This window comes from Leptidea sinapis, chromosome 2 (genome assembly GCF_905404315.1).
Source record: "Leptidea sinapis chromosome 2, ilLepSina1.1, whole genome shotgun sequence".
Taxonomy (NCBI): domain Eukaryota; kingdom Metazoa; phylum Arthropoda; class Insecta; order Lepidoptera; family Pieridae; genus Leptidea; species Leptidea sinapis.
In genome coordinates, this window is record NC_066266.1 from 8,741,674 (window position 1) to 8,758,397 (window position 16,724).

Genomic DNA, 16,724 nt, shown 5'->3' on the forward strand with positions numbered 1-16,724 from the left:
GTCTAGGTACTTCGACAATTTGTCTATTTCAGCTTTCATAAGTGCCCGACGCTCTAACCGATCTACCACCACAATATCAGGCTTGTTAGCAATGATAGTTCTGTCCGTGATTATAGATCCATTAAGCTCTTTTCCCCTCCATACATTCAAGCGATCTTGAGTACTGAGTATCACCGGTTTTCACCAATTCAAATAAAGAGAGTGGAGTAAGTCCATTGTCTACTGCAAAAATTTCTCAGTAGAACACCTAAGGGATTCAGATCTAGGCAAAACCACAAAGGACTTAGACTATCACCCTGATAGATACCCCGCTCAATCCTTATAGGTTCCGAAATGTGAAGATTCCCGGCCGCATCATGGAGACATAGAGCTGTGGTCCACTGCCTCATACATGACCCAAATGAGGCACATGGAACATTATCAACTTTGTACAGTTCCAGTACTCGTCGCAACCACGTATCAGGCACTGAATCATTAGGAAAAGGCCTTCTTATAATCAATCCAAGCGGCATTCTTCTTATTTCGACGAACCTGTTGGTTAACAGACATCTCAATGAGGAGGAGCTCCCTTGTACCACGGGACCCAACATTACGTCCATTTTTTTGGTTCCATGGTACTGTATGTGATTTATGGAGCAGAAAGGTGATACCTGTAGTCATAAAAGAGGGAACGGCTTCTTGATATTGCTTAGCTAAGCACCCGTGTGAGACCGCAACCATTTCAACCAAAAATTTTGTAATCTCAGATGGATTGCCCTGGTATTTTCCAGTTGTGGGTTAAACTAATTGCGTTTGTGACATCAAGAGGGCTAATAATAACAGGCGCCATAGGTTGCAACTGTTGACACGAGCGCTCAACGGTATTCATCTTTTCATTGTCTATGTGGGTGATGGGCACCGACCAAACATTTTTCCAAAAAGAGTACATCTCATCCATATTTGGCAGGTGAACATCAGTACCACCGGGTGCGTTGTCTTCCCAACTTCTATATACCTTTCATTTCTAACCTTAACATTTAGCCTTCTGGCTCGAATTACCTCTCCACAATTTATTGGTAACACTATGCCTTGAATAAGTTCTACGATGGAACAAACTGTAGGTATATTACGAAATATTTGAATATACGCAGAATATTTGTTACATTCTAGCCTATCCAAGTGCGGCTAAGTTTCTTAATTCCTCCCTCTTTTATACCGGTTATCTTATTTTTATAGAGGAATTGTGCAAATTTAAGAATTTTAAATGCGTATCCCGACGCGGGGTCTGGTTCAGTTTTACAATCAGAGTCAAAACCAGGCTTGGAATAAATTGGTTGGATTGACTCTGCCGGTGTCGTAATCTTCTTGCCATCGGGTTTAGTTATCTGCATCTCTGCCGTTCTTTTTCAAAACTCTTGATTTGTCTGTGGGTATCCACGCCCCCCCCCCCATATCATCAAGCGGCTCCTCCATACTCACTTCCACTTATATTAACAAGAAAACTATATACCTACCTAAAATAATTATACCACCACCAAAACAACACTAACAATTAAATTCAGATTCACAAACTTCTCGATCAGCGTTAACCAAAAGATAACCTAAATTCAACTCTCTCAACCACGCGTTGAACCGAACTCTCATACACACACATTTAGGGATATGAAAAATAGATGTTGGCCGATTCTCAGACCTACCCGATATGTAAACAAAATTTTATAAAATCAGTTCAGCCGTTTCGGAGGAGTTTGATAACAAACACCGTGACACGAGAATTTTATATACAGGGTGGCCGAGGAGTTGACGTCAAAAGCTAAAATTTGAAAGCCTCATGGTGATGAGTATCCGAATCACCCCTATGTATGATCTACGATTTTGCGTAGTTTAGATGACATTTTTTTTCCTTTTCTCGTATAAGATGTGTCCAGACAATACAGTTCTGAGCAAAATTCTGATCACAAATTTCACTACCCAGGAAAACTCAGTTTGTTTGTACAACTGTCAGGTTGTGGCTTCATCTATAGGATCTACTTTACAGTTGAAAACCTGCTCAACCCCAATAATTGCATATTAGGAAATTGACATGAGATTTCGCTCTTTCAAATCTAAGCTATTCCTAATTTTTAAGTTATTTTCTTACTTCTGGAATTAACAATATAAATTTTTAAAATAAATGAATATCGATTAGAACGGTTGGCTAAGCGGTCAATGCGCTGGGGTGAATCCAGGTAAGGGTTCGAATCCCGCATTATCCATAAATCTTAATATATATAAATTACGTGACACGTTTTTTGTCCGCGATGGACTCCTAAACTATTGAACGGATTTTAATGGGGATTACTTCATGGAGTGCAGTTTAGTCCAACTTGAGAGATAGGATAGTTTTTATTTCGATTTGGGACCCAAAATTATTTTTATTTTCAATATTTGTTTTGTATGGACATATTTTCTATGAGAGAATTTAGTGACGCACTGTTTGACAGTTCCGCTATGAAACAATTTCATTATAATAACAGGGAGCATTTTTTACGAAATAATTCTTGATGTTTTGAAATATTATTGGCAAAGTCCTATAAAACAGTATTTTTTTTATTATCTACAGCACAACGTCTGTCGGGTCAGCTAGTATTAATATAATCATTCGCTTTTCTAAAAGTCCGGCAGCGCCTCTGTAATTCCTCTGGTGATGCATGAGAACGTGAGCGGCGGTGATCACTTAAAGCCAGGTGGTCCGTACTCTCTTACATCTAAAATCTTGATATGTAAGTGGAGTGGATACCTACTCGTTGAAATAGTTGCACTCAAAGCTAAACTTTCCATTTCTTGACATCTAAGCGTTACTCAATTTAAACAGGCATATTTTTCAAATACAGCATATGCAAAAAAATATGTATATAATAAAATTGCTGTTTGTCTGTTTAACTTGACTACCTAGATGTGTTTCTGCAAGCGGCAGTCCCTATGGACTTATGGAGTATCCGCTGAGATAATGTCGACGCTAGGGAGACGTCGCCTTTTATAGACGTCATCACCCTGTCCACCTGTCACTGTCAACACAATTTAAATAATTACTCACTACAAACAATCAATACGAAAACGGACAGAGTTTCGGTGAGATGTTCACAGACCGACGACAAACGAAGTAATGGTCACCAACTGTTCTGCTACCGCTAATATAGCGGTCTGTCAGCTGCAAGTCTAAAGAAAGATCTTGAGACTTGCAAAACAAAGATGCTTTTTATCGAGAGGGTTAGACAATTGACACAGCGAAGAACATCCGTAACAGAGATATAGCAAGATAGAATATCGTATCGATTGCAACTGTAACCGATGTTCATTGACACGTCGTAAAAAGCCGGCAACGCTTGGGATTACCTCCTTTGTATTTGAATATTATAACACCAGCTCACGATCACGCATTATTGGGCTGTCACACTGACCTGTATAGTGGTATATAGTAGAGGTCAGTGGGCTGTCAGGTGATCTTTAGGCTACTACTTCATGGCCACACTATCTCGGAACCTCGCTGGAAGGTAAAGCCCCCTCCCGTTCCCCTTTGTCCCCCTCCACTTGTCCGATGGTAGACAATGTCAAAATGCAATATTTAATCAAAAAAAAAATTAACATTTTAATTTATTTGTCTGGAAGTTTACCGTGGGAGGCTCCTTTGCACAGGATGCCGGCTAGATTATGGGTACAACAATGGCAGCTTTTTCAGTGAAATTATTGGACAAACGCGACTCAACATCTTAAGTCTCAAGGAGACGAGCGCAATTGTAGTGCCGCTCAGACTTTTTGGGTTTTTCAAGAATCCTGAGCGCTACTGCATTGTAATGGGCAGGGCGTATCAATTACCATCAGCTAAACGTCCCTTATTTAATTAAATAATGTACAAAACAAACAAATTCACGGCGCTAACACTAGTTACTAGTACCTACATAAAATATGCCCACTCAGAATCAACATACTTTTTGTATGTCTCCATTTTCGCCAAGAGGCAAAATTTTAACCTCATTTTATGTTATCTGACACTAAGCATCATATTTTGTTAAAATTTATATTTTATATTATTACAGAAGTGATTTATAGAAGTTTAAATATGATAATTATTGTCTACTATTACCGACATAGCCCAAATGATAGCGAAACTGAAGTGGCACTGAGCAGGGCACATAGTTCGACGGACAGATGGCCGTTGGGGCAGTACAGTTATCGAATGGTGACCACCGTGAAGACGTAGTGTTGGTAGGCCCCCCACAAGATGAACTGACGGTCTGGTCAAGATCGCCGGATCGCCGTTGGATGAGGGCAACGCAGGACCGACCGTCGTGTACATCTTTAGGGGAGGCCTTTATCCAGCAGTGGACGTCCTTCGGCTGATGATGATTACTATTTAATACATTGCCACAAAGTATTCTTAATTACTTATGCATAAATTTAAACCACAAATAAAAAATTACCGTTTGACAAAGGCTACTACAAAATCGAGGATTCTTTTAATGATAAAAATATTTGGACAGACTAATGATATGAGATCTATTCATCTATATTTTATATTTGTATTACTTACTTTATGTATTTTTTCTTTTTATAAATTAAATATGGGATGCAAAAGAATTGAAATCTTCTTGCTCAACTTTTGAATTTGATCTCAAATAGAGCAATTATGTCGTCTGAGATAAATAATTCTTTTTGAAGTGAAAACATCTTTTTGCCAGCTAGGCACTTTATTTTTTGAGTATTGAATGAGACTCACCCGTCACGCTCGTTTGGCTAAAGTAGGCTCGAGCGGCGAAGTGAGTTTGTAAATTTTTTACTTATGTCGTGTGGTTTTAAGGCTAAGGCTATTTATTACTTATTTTTTATTAAATAATGGCTAATATCGTGTAAGCATACGTGTCGCTTAAATGAAAAATGATCACCGTTGTTCATGCAAGAACATGGACAACTTTTTATCCACTCCGATGTATTGGGATTGACCGTACTAAACTATCAGATATTCTTAAGCAAGACTAAAAATTCATGAAATTTAGTACAAAAAAAAGAGTGTGTAGATACTTATGTATGCACGCGAGAAGTTATATTTTTTAAAGTTAACAAAACATTAAACCTTAAAATATTTATTCCTAGAATTACATCATTATCTAATGTCGAAAGAACAATATAGTAATTAAGATATATATATATATAGGAATTTGCCAATAATATTTCAGAACATCAAGAATTATTTCGTAAAAAATGCTCCCTGTTGCTATAATGAAATTGTTTCACAGCGGAACTGTCAAACCGTGCGTTTATAAATTATCCCATAGATATTATGTCCATACAAAACAAATATTAAAAATAAAAATATTTATGTGTCCCAAATCGAAATAAAAACTATCCAATCTCTCAAGTCGGACCAAATTGCACTCCATGAAGTAAGCCCCATTAAAATCCGTTCATTAGTTTAGGAGTCCATCGAGGACAAACAACGTGTCACGTAATTTATATCAAAAACTAGCTGACCAGACAGACCTTGTTCTGTACATAATAAATAAAATACCGTTTTTGATGAATTTGTCAATAATTTTTCATTGTAACATAATAATATGTTTCACAGCAGAACTGTCAAACCGCGCGTCAAAAATACTCTCACAGAAAATATGTCCAAACAAAACAAATATTGGAAATAAAAATAATTATGGGTCCCAAATCGAAATAAAAACTATCCTATCTCTTAAGTTGGACTAAACTGCACTCTATGAAGTAATCCCCATTGAAATCTGTTCATTAGTTTAGGAGTCCATTGAGGACAAACATTGTGACACGAGATTTATATATATTAAGATTAAGATTACAACATAGTTTAATTAAGTAACGTTTATTTTAAATGTCATTAAATTATTTTTATACAAGTAAAGAAATTGATTATTGAAATTTATTCAATACTTCTTCATTGGTTGGTGTTTCAGTAGACATAAGAGTTACAAGAGGCTTATGGTAACTGAAGTATGATACAAATGCTTAGGTACTAGTCTACTAACGTCAGGGTGTCGAATTTACGTGACGGTGCGCGCGCGCATCGATAAAGTTTACACTGATAATTTCCCATAAAGCGCCAATAGAAGCATAAGTTTAATAAATCACTAATATCTTTCAAGTATGAAAATATTTTTTTCCAATCCATAGACAAATGACAGAGTGGAGCCTAGCTTATAGTATCAACTGGATTTGCCATGTTCGTACACTCGAAAGGTTTTTTTTTCGCTCAGAAAAAAGTGGAAGGGCTACCCTCTAGGGAAAGCGATGGGAGGAGGTGGTGAATGCTCATGCATGTAGGATATATATGTGGGACTCACAAGTGCCTACCCACTAAACACCACCTGAGGTTGGCTTTGGGCATGTGATTGCTAAGCCTGTGACTGTTCATTCTCAGTACATTTATGAAAATTTAATATACTTTCACAAAAATCGTCACTTTTTTGCTCTTAATAGTGCATTATTATAACACTAGAAATAAGGGATTGCTTGTAACTAATTCTAGTAGGCTTCATAAGATACATAATAGCTTTAAGGGTAAATGTATAGACTTCTATAATAAAGTCCCAGCCACTGTTCAGGCATTATCTATAAAAATCTTTAATTGTTTTATAAAAAAATGGCTCTGTCGTAAATCCTATTACTCCACTGCTGAATATCTAAATGATCGGACAGCCTGGGACTAGACTGTGATTATTTTATAGCGATAGAAATGATTGTACAATATTGTATATTTTTATTGAAAAGAGCGCAAAAAAAGAATGCTGGGAGAGTTTCTTGCGCCGCTTCTTCTCTCTCAGAGCGCCATTTGTTTCCGAAGCGGGAGTAGTATCTAGTAGTTATAAGAAATGACATCAAAAAGAATTCTAAAGGAATCAATTTTGAGAAAATAAATGCCTTTTATGCCTTTTTATGCCTTTAAGCCTAAGGCGACCTCTCATGGGGAGAGAGAGGTGTAAGCGGCACTGCCTTGGAGGTATTGGCTGGGATATAACACTGAAGGTGTTGCCATGTTGGGACTAGTGGCATCGGATGGATGATCACAATTGGGGGGTGTGTCTAAATGTGTCTGTTTAAAGTTTGTTAGGGGATTGCTTAAGGCAATTTTAGGCCTCTGGCCTCTGTGAGGGGATTAAGGAGGGGCGTTATAATCCGCTGCCTCCTTCAACAAGGAATTGGAGATATGAGGACTTGAAAAGAGTCTCAGATAAGCTTTTTTTATGTATTGTTGAATGGTGGGGAGCTCTACGTCCCGCGGTGTGAGTCTACACAAATCGAAATTTTGTATCTTTACAACCCTATTAATGATAATATGAACTTACTACTTACGATTTGAAATATAAGAATATAACACCAGTTAATATTATAAAACATATTACATTTATATATAACACATTATAACCATGTTTCTTAGTATGCATTTTATTTTATCTTATTTATTTATTGGAAATCAAACAGCTTAAGTTACACATAATTTATATTACACAAGCCAATAAAGTTTCCACTTAAATATAAACAAAGTAGGAGTGAATATAATACAAAATATAATGATTTGAACATAAGGCGAAAAAAGTACACAAAAATATATATGAAACAAAAATTATCAAATTTATCGGTTGGACTGTGGACATATTTTAAGGATGTTTTAAAAGATATTCTTTATTTTTTTTTAGCAAATTATTATGCAACATTAATTACCCTATTATCAACTTTAAAACTTACACAGAGTTGCACCAACTAACTAACTCTAGCAATAACAAACATACCTATTGTTAAAGTACCGGTTAAGAAAAAAAGAGTTTCACCATTTAATACTATTTAGATGACGTGATAACTTTAACTGTTAATCGTAACTATCCAACCTTTGCCGGTTAAAGCTATTGTTAATGTTAAATAGCTGAAAAACAAACTTTTTTTTATGAAAATAAGGGACGAGACAAGCAGGACGTTCAGCTAATGGTAATTGATACAATGTACTGCCGCTCAGGATTTATGTAAAACCCAAAAATTCTGAGCGTCACTACAAACGTCACCGTGACACATAAGATGTTAGTCCCATATGCCCAGTAATTACACTAGATACGGCGCCCTTCGGACCGAAACACAGTAATACTTACACATTACTGCTTCACGGCGGAAATAAGTGCCGTTGTGGTACCCATAATGTAGACGGCATCAACGGATGGATGCAAAGGAGCCTCCCACTGGTTATAGCCTTGGTTGTTTTACATATATATTTTTTGCCGGGTCAGCTAGTTTATTATAAAGTCTCGTTTGCTCAGTAATTTCGTTAGCTAAAATATAAAAACTTCAAAAAGCTTTTAAAAAACTAAAAGCAACACATATTTGTTGGGAATGGTTGTGTTTATCACCTACCGTGATGTGATAACATTAAAAAAATCATTTGGAAATACTCGTATATTCAATTGATAAAATCTGATATAAGAATATGTCCCTTAGTTTAATCATATCATATACATTTACTAGTTGACCCAGCAAACGTTGTATTACCGATATTAAAATCGCAATACAAAAGTAACTGTTGATCGTAGATGGGTGAAAATTTGAAGTTGTATGTATTTTCTAATGCAGACTCATAATCAAACAAATTTAAAAAAAAAATTAAAAAAAAAATTCGTGTGGACCACCCTTAACATTTAGGGGGATGAGAATAGATGTTGTCCGATTCACAGACCTACCCAATATGCACTAAAAATTTCATGAGAATCGGTCAAGCCGTTTCGGAGTAGTTCAATGTTTAATACCATGACACGAGAATTTTATATACTTATTAGAGATTATCGTTCATGTATATGTGTACATATAATATAATCGGTAGAGGGCCATCTATTAAACGTTATAATATGTAAAACAACCAAGGCTATAACCAGTGGGAGGCTCCTTTGCATCCATCCGTTGATGCCGTCTACATTATGGGTACCACAACGGCACTTATTTCCGCCGTGAAGCAGTAATGTGTAAGTATTACTGTGTTTCGGTCCGAAGGGCGCCGTATCTAGTGTAATTACTGGGCATATGGGACTAACATCTTATGTGTCACGGTGACGTTTGTAGTGACGCTCAGAATTTTTGGGTTTTTCAATAATCCTGAGCGGAACTGCATTGTTATGGGCAGGGTGTATCAATTACTATCAGCTGAACGTCCTGCTCGTCTCGTCCCTTATATACATAAAAAAATGTACATTTAATAAAATCGGTAGACTGCCGTCTATAAACGTTTTAGGTAAACAACCGAGGCTACAAAAAGTTTAAAAAATTTTTGTTTAAAAAAAACTGTTGGACTGTTAAATAGTTTCGAATGCGGTTTTTACTGATGTTTTATTACTTCCACTCTGATATATTTAATGTTTTTATTATTCAAGACGGTTAAAAAACAAAAAAGGGCGTAGTATATATAATAACTAGCTGACCCGACACACGTTGTTCTGAACATAATAAAAAGAATATTGTTTTTTATAAATCTGTCAATAATATTTCATAACATCTAGTATTATTCTGTAAAATGTACTCCCTGTTGTTATAATGAAATTGTTTCACAACAGTACTGTCGAATCGTCCCAAATCGAATCTCTATCTCTTAAGTTGGACTAAGCCACTCTCTAGTAATTATCCCGATTAAAATCCGTTCATTAGTTTAGGAGTTCACTGGAAACAAACATCAGGACACTGGATTTATGTATTAAGATGAAAAATGGTGAATAACGTATATATCAAATTGAATTTAATAGTAAATCACACCGTGGACTGTGAATAGTTGTCGTTCACAGAGTAACGAACGGCTAACTCAACGGCGATTCAGTTTCACTCACCGGTTGACGAAGGACGATCGTATCCATTCGATCACTCGGTAATAAAATAATCGGTTCTAATCGACTCCAGAACCAACAGTGAATGTGTTTTTAAATTGTGTTGTGCCAGACAAAAGCTTGGAATAGTGTTTGATTAAGTAACTAATTACTATACCTAAAATTATTTACTTATAATTAATTAAATTTGTGTTAATATTGATTAGTAAATTACCGATTAATCAAGATTTAATTTAGGTACTTAAAGTGTTAACTGTTATTTTAAATCGGAAATTCAGTATGTGATTTTTAATTGAATTAACGTTGTTTAATTAGTACATAGTAGGAGTTTATTTCACTATTTTTTATTGAATAATAAATAATTTAAGTGCATTTAAACACTTAATGAAAGAATAGTGATAAATTAAACATTCTGAATGAGAAAGCTCGTGAATATAACTCAGGAATTATTATGCAATATCGTGCAACGGTCAAGCAATTTTTTAGAAGTAAGCTTTATACAAACTTAAACTGGCAAACAACCTCCTTTTTATACGTTACCACAAGCTCGTTTAAGTAAGATACCATATAAAATTTAAATCTCAATCTCAAGTTACAATTATTCACATAATAATGTCTTATCATCGAATATATATATAGCAGATATATTTCGTGTTTATTTTTATAAAAAAATAAACTGACCACGTGATTGTTCGTAAGTAAAAGTTTCATTTACTATACAGATACATTCAAATTGACGCACTCTATCGATTTACGGCCGTTTTCAATAACCTGTCTATCCTTAGTTTAACTTACTAGAGGTAGACAAATCTATCGTTTTACGTTTACTTAGATACATTTCAATAATCTATCGACATAAAGCATTGGAGTATAACTATATTGGACATAACTATGGATAGATAAGAGTGACAGCAATGTATCCGTAACTAGAGATACTTTATTGAAAACAGCCATAAGTGAAGGTTGTTCACAGATAAAGTGCCTTTATTAACGCGCAATCTTTAAAAAAAAACTGTTTAAAACATACAACTCAACACAATAATCCAAGTTCTTAGTAAGTATATAATAATTAGTTACAATTATTCACACAATAATGTCTTATAGCAGATATATTACGTGTTTTTATAGAAAAATCACCTGCTATTTAGTGATCACCGCCACCCACATTTTCTTGAAACACCAGAGGAATCACAAGACTTTGCCGGCCTAACAGGAAGGTGTACGCGCTTTTTTTTTTAAAGTACCCATGTCATATCGTCCCGAAAACACCGCACATGGAAGCTCATTCCACAACTTTGTAGTACGTGGAAGAAAGTTCACCGCCATACATTCAGATGGTGGGGATTATATGCTAATTTGTGGCGTGTCGTGCGAAGGTGGCATTGGGCGGCAGGAATCAGGTTAAACAGGCACTTGGAGCAACGTGGTTTGTTAACATTAATACCAGGTCTACATACACGGATTCAGAACCGTAGATTTTAAGAAATCTCTAAAAAACTTCGTTGTATTTTTCATGTGTTTTTTTGTAATAATTATTAAACGGCTTTACTGATCGATTCCAAAAACTAATCAGCTCTTAACATCAAAATGGTACGTCGATAGCCACCACGCAGGTTAAAATCGTTCGTTAGTTATCGTTGACGAAAGAAAACCGAAAAATGTGTTTTTCGGCATTACTTCGAAATTCCGAGTTCGATCAATTGAAACTCAAAGATTATTTATGAGGCTCAAAAAACCGCGTGGAAATCCGTTCATTCAAAAATAAATGCCGTTAGAAAATTTCAAAAATATTGTTTTATTAAACTTTGACCAGACTTTTGAGATCAAAATCGTCATAAGTACAATCTGAACCGTTTAGGTATGGAATTAGCGGGATTTCTTTAAGGGTTAGTAACTGTTCTCTTATTTTTTTTGTGAATAACCAAATCCCAAGTATATTGCTAAGAACTACTACAATATAAATCCATTAACGGTGGCATTCTTTACACAGAAACTTGGGTATCTGGTAAACTAGCGTATCTCAGGGACGTATTTCTATCTCTATGCAATAATGTGCAACCACTTTATTGGATTAATTAGATTGTAGAGCGTTCTTTGGCTTTCATCACCATCATCATCATCCGGAAGACGTCCACTGCTGGACAAAGGCCTCCCCCAAAAATCTCCACAACGATCGGTCCTGCGCTGCGCTCATCCAACGTATTCCAGCGATCTTGACCAGATCGTCGGTCCATCTTGTGGGGGGCCTACCAACTGCGTCTTCCGGTACGTGTTCGCAATTCGAGGACTTTACTGTCCCAACGGCCATATGTCCGTGGAACTATGTACCTGCTGCTTCAGTTTCGCAATCATTTGGGCTATTTCAGTGACTTTTTTTTCCCTACGGATCTCCTCATTTCTGATTCGATCCCGCTCGTAAACTTCTAGCATAGCCCTCTTAATTGCCCTCTGAGCGACCAAACTTAAAAAAAACTTAAAAACTTAACTTAGACTTTACATCCGTAAAGTTAAAGAAAAGGGTGATAAAACCCGAACATGATTCTTGCACTGGGCTATCTTAGCTTAAGCTGAGTATAATTTCAGCTGTCAAATGACTATAAAAACGAAATCAAAGATTCTACTAAGCTTACTCACCAAAGTTTACTGTAAGTAAAGTCTGAGAAATTTCTAAGTTTGCTCTATAGATTAGGCCTAAGAGTTACGCACGTATTCTATTAGGGGTCTCAGTACGTTAACTGTGATCAAGTGTATTTTGCCGCTTATATTCACGGAGAATATAAAAGTTGTGATAAACACTTAATTTAAAACAAAAAACAATCTTAAATTAGCATATCCTTAATAGCTAAAGTTATTAATTCTTTAATGGGCCTATGTATTATAATATGTTATAATAAATTACTAGAATATATTATGAGTTTTAGTCAAAACAAGTTGAAGATAGTCATTTAAATGGATACTATCACAAAAAGTCTACAGTGCGGTTTTCAAGGAGCTTTCTTCTACTACAAAGCTGTGGAATGAGCTTCCTTGTTTCCGGGACGATACGACATGGGTACCTTCAAAAAAAGCGCGTACACCTTCCTTAAAGGCCGGCAACGCTCCTGTGATTCCTCTGGTGTTGCAAGAGATTGTGGGCGGCGGTGATCACTTAACAACAGGTGACCCGTACGCTCGTTTGTCCTCCTATTCCATAAAAAAAAGTGGCAAAACTAAATAACTTAGATTAAGGATTGGTCTCCGCTGTGCTCCAACTAAATACCGCAGACGCAGTCGCAAAGTGCGCCAACTAATATTACGCCCAAGTGGGCGTAATGTGTGATGTTAACGTGCTACATGTTCTGTTAAAGTTTGCTAATAATTAAAACTAAAATGCCGGGTTGCATATTAAAACTTTGTAAAAATAATATTATAAGAAAGACACTGGGATCACATATCATCAGTAATTATTTTGTATTTTATTAATTTCAATATAAAATTACATGAAGCGTTACAAAATTTGAAAGATGCCATTGAGTGTCAAGATGCCACGCACTCAAGTGATCTAATAGTTGCCGTAATAAAAAAGCTATTGCTCTTAGGTAGTATAGTATCTAGCTGGAGCACAGCGGAGACCAATCCTTAATCTAAGCTTAATAAATAGAGAGTAAATAACATTGCTACCTTAAGTAGTTTTTACAATAATTATAGTTAATAATTTCGGTTATTTTATACAAGCACCGTTGCACATAATAAAGTTACTCATGTAATTATAGCAATCTTGCTGATCTTATGAAACCCCTGAACTGCTTTTAAAACATTTGTTCGCGAGTCCGAAACATCGTACTACGGCTCGCACCAACTCACCTATACCGAGGTCTCTCTGCTCTCAACGCTCTTCTCGAAGCCAACCCTGCTTGTGATTTTTTTGCGGATGGATGGCAGACGATTTTAACAGAGTGCTTGCGTTTTTGTGAGAGAAATGGATGAACGGTATTTGGATGTAAATTAATTGTTAGTTATTTACAGTAAACTTTGTATTTATTAACAATTTTATTCGTGTAATGTGTTTAGTTTGTAATTAATTATTTACTTTAATATTGTAATTGGTTTACACCGTTTTATTAAAGTACTGGCGGTCCGCTCCGGCATCGCACGAGTATAAAGCCTATGTCATTCAATGAAAAAAATATAAAAAAAAAACTTTGTACATTATTTTGATATATCTCGTAGCCTGCGTTTGTAATGTAAGCGGAAAAACTAATTATTTACGACATCACATTAGAAACCTCAAAAATAACAGTATTTCTCCACTATTTAAGGGATGTTATTATACATATAAACCTTCTTCAATCACTGTATCTATTAAAAAAACCGCATCAAAATCCGACGCGTAGTTTTAATGATTTAAGCATACATAGGGATATAGGGACAGAGAAAGCGACTTTGTTTTATACTATGTACTGATAAATAAATAAAATAAAGATAAACAAAAGTACAACACATTATAAGAACGTTTCATTCCAAAATTTTATTCTGGAAAATCTGCAAGAAGTTTTCTTGTTACATACTTATTTCAGTTATCTTCATACCTTCTTGCCTTTAATCTTACATGCTTTTGAAGTTAGACTTCTTTAGGGAAAGAGAATATAAATACTACGTCACAAGAGGCGGGAATGTCTAAGTAAAAATTGAAATTTAGTTTAGTATGAAAAGTGCAGTGATTTTACATAATATGTTTGAATTAGTATTTTACAATATTATGGCGACTAACTATCTTCAGATAGAGATAAATTACTACCTTCTACTGTCAGTAATTAATTACCTGTCAGTAATCTGAAACTGTCCCAATATACCCGATAAGTCTTTCTTATCGCCTTATATTACGCGTGAATTGTAATTTCCATACAAACTTTATATCGCTGGTAAGCTATACGCGGTCCCATTGACATACAGCGTGCACGGATAAGGTGAGTTACCGTCGTTAAGTTTATTAGGACAGAAAAGTCAACGATAATTAAGATTTTTATCACAAGTAAGAAATAGACTGAATTTTTATAGTTTCTTAAGCATAAGTGGATTTCGGCTATCTCCGTTTTTTACAAGATTATAGCCGTCACCTGTCAATCTATCAATGACTGCACGTTTCATACAATCGCTTGTTTCTGAGTTTCGCTAAGCTGTCTTTAGGCGCGTTATGAAAAAATGTTGAGAGTGAAATTTTTAGATGCGCGCGCATCACTTTAACACAAAAGTATTAGGTTGAAGTTTGTTCCTAAAATATGTTGTTCAAACATTGACATTTAACAATTATTGACATTTGACAGATCACTGACAAATTTCATTAAACGTAATGACGTTTGCACCTTTTTGACGTTATTTTTGTTTCTTTATCCATTATTAGGACAAGCAAAAGGTTAGAGCCCATACAGCCGTATTCGTTAATATTCATGAATTAACTGTGAAAGCCATCTTTGTAAGATTTTTACATTATTGTACTTTCTACAAACGTAGAATAGCACGAGGAATAAATTATTTTAAGGTTTTTTTTTATGAAAATAAGGGACAACACGAGTAGGTCGTGCCGCTCAGGATTCTTCAAAAACTCAAAAAAAATGAGCGGCACTACAACTGCGCTCGTCACCTTGAGACTTCATAATATGTTAAGCCTCATTTGCCTAGTAATTTCACTAGCTACGGCGCCCTTCAGACTGAAACACAATAATGTTAACACATTACTGCTTCACGGCAGAAAGGAGCCTCCCACTGGTAAAAAAATAAAATAAATATTTGACTATTGTATAAATATTGACTTGATATTACACTTTTTTACTTTAACTATGCCAAGGAATACGATGGTGCAACACATTCCGCAGTTTATGTTAATGTAAGCGTTACTGTTAACGTTTAATTTGACTTAAACCACAACCTTAACAGCATATTGATGCACCTGCCTTAAGTAACAGTCACTACGCAGATGAATTAGGATCACTACCAACATGATATCCATAATTTAGGCGGCATCCTATGCTAAGAAGCCCCAATGGCAAATTTTTGTTTTTTTACGCCAAAGAAGTAAACTTAGTGTGCGTACATAAGTACTCGGTACTCACACACTTTTTTTCCTATTACTTCGCAATAACGACATAATAATATCGCGGGGAATAAACGAACTATCATTAGCTAGATCCATAGACTTAGAAAATACATGCGTAGACATGACAGCCCGATAATACATGTTCAATTTTGATTTGTGTGTTAACAAGGGACGAGACGAGCAGGACGTTCAGCTGACGGTACTTGATACGCCCTGCCCATTACAATGCATGCCACTCAGGATTATTGGAAAACCCATAAATTCTGAGCGCCACTACGTCACCTTGAGACATAAGATGTTAAGACTCATTTGCCCAGTATAATACTAATTTCACTAGCCACCTCACCCTTTAGACCGAAACGCAGTAATGCTTACATATTACTGCTTCACGGCATCTAGCCGGCATCCGGTGCAAAGGAGCCTCCCACTGGTAAAAGACTCGTCAATCGGTTCCATAACAATATATCGCTTTTCTTTTCTATCTTGCTGTATCTCCGTTAGGGATGTACTTCTCTCTCGCACTCTGTCTAACCTCTATATTTTAAGTCTGTGGCTAGACCTATCATTTGTCTTGCCATCAAGTAAAAAACCAATTAGAGATGGCAATTTTTGCTAGGTCCGTTTTCTAGAAGGTGTGTATGTAATTTGTGATCAACTGTCATTATGATTCAAAATGGCCGTCTAAGATCTCTACATCAAGGAATTGTTTGTTCATAAACCTAACGGAGCCTATAATCGAGTATATTGAAGAATTTGAAAATATAAATATTGTTTTTTCCTTCTATTTTGAGCTGAAAATCTTGTTATCAATGCTCTAAATTAAT

The 16,724-nt window shown here is 35.7% G+C and overlaps 1 protein-coding gene across 2 annotated transcripts in view; it reads left to right on the plus strand.

Moving 5' to 3' along the window:
- Positions 1 to 9,832: 9,832 nt before the first annotated feature.
- Positions 9,833 to 16,724, plus strand: part of LOC126975936 (facilitated trehalose transporter Tret1-like) — an 87,372-nt gene continuing 80,480 nt past the window's right edge. The window contains exon 1 of one of the 2 annotated variants that reach the window (XM_050824066.1): positions 9,833 to 9,967. The gene's annotated coding sequence lies outside the window, so the exon portion shown is untranslated. The remainder of the gene's footprint in view (positions 9,968 to 16,724) is intronic. The other variant, XM_050824057.1, reaches the window with a different exon arrangement.